Genomic DNA, 1661 nt, shown 5'->3' on the forward strand with positions numbered 1-1661 from the left:
CACACACCACACACACACACCACACACAGACACACACACACCACACACAGCACACATACAACACACAGACACACTTACACACACACACCACACACACACACCACACACACACACCACACACACACACCACACACAGACACACACACACCATACACATCACACACACACCACACACACCACACACATACACACACACACACACACACACACACACACAGCATGATGGTGTACACTTTTGGGAGTTGGTTCTCTCTCTCCTTCCACTCTGGGTTCCAGGGATTGAACTCAGCTTGTCAGGCCCATGTGGCATGTGCTTTTACCCACTGAGCCATCTGGCCAGCCCCAGGTACAGGAGATCTAGAGGAGAGAGGAAGTTTCTAGGAGTTGTAAAGCCAAGTAGACACCGTGGATCAGAAAGAAAGAGTCGGTAACTCACATACAACTGTAGAAACGGACTATATTTTTGCATAAAGTAACCCCAAAATAGGTATAAAATGAACTGTGGAAGGAGGGAACAGTTGCCAAGCAACCAACAGTCATAACTCTAGTGCCCACAGCTGTCCTTTCCCTGGCCTCCCTGCACAGGGTCTCAGGGGGAAACAGGAGGGCAGAGGTCCTCCCTCTGCTAGAGACAACCCAGTTCATCTTGCATGAGAGAAACTTCGAAGCCCATACAAGTCCTCAGAGGACACTGGGACGTCCTGGGTGGCGATGGAAACAGAACAAAGCCACGCCACCTTCTGCGCGCTGCCTGTGTTTCACTGTCGTGACAACCTGGTAAAAGCAACTTAGAAAGAGTTTATTGGGGCTCATAGTTTGAGGCTGCAGTCCATCACTGCCCGGACTTTATGGCCTCAGGAGAGTGCTGCAGCTGGCCATATTCCATCTGCAGTGGGCGGGGGAGGAGTGTGAATGTTGGGGCTCAGCTCCCTTCCTCCTTCAGTCCATGGAATGAAACCACCTTTACTGTGGGTCTTCCCCACCTCAGTTAACCCAGTTTAGACACTCCCTCCCAGGCCATGCACGGAAAGTTGCCTACTAGGTGATTCTGGATCCTGCCTCGTTGATGGTCGAAGAGTCACCCAGCACACTGCCTTGGCGTTGTCACTTTCTGTGTCATTTTCTCAGTGTGTCCTGTTCCTGAGTGCAGATACGTCTTACACACAGAATTCCTGTTCCCAAACTAGTTCAGCTAGTGGGAGAAGGAATGCTGAGCACCCCTCCCTACCTCATGCCTGCCCCCCCACCTCATGCCCCCACCCCTCCCTACCGGATGACCTACATTTGTTTGGGGGCCACGGACCAGTATCTGTCACATTGGATCATTTTTTTGCAGCTCCTGGTGTTAAGGTGGCATGACTGTCTTCCCAACCACAGGTGCTCCTCCTGACACCACCATTGCCTAGTTTCCAACTCCCCTGCTGTTCTGTTCACGTCCATCCTCAGGACCAGAAACCACTCTGGGCAGTGCTTTTGACACGAATAAACCAAAAAGAAAAACTGAAAAGGAGGGGGGACGGTGGATGGGGGAGGAGGAGGAGGGTGGATGGGGAGGAGGAAGAGGAGGGTGGATGGAGGAGAAGGAGGGTGGATGGGGAGGAGAAGAAGGAGGGTGGATGGGGGAGGAGGAGAAGGAGGGTGGATGGGGGAGGAGGAGAAGG

The sequence above is a fragment of the Nannospalax galili genome, unplaced genomic scaffold (assembly GCF_000622305.1).
Source record: "Nannospalax galili isolate Female #2095 unplaced genomic scaffold, S.galili_v1.0 scaffold469, whole genome shotgun sequence".
In the NCBI taxonomy this organism is placed as follows: Eukaryota; Metazoa; Chordata; class Mammalia; order Rodentia; family Spalacidae; genus Nannospalax; species Nannospalax galili.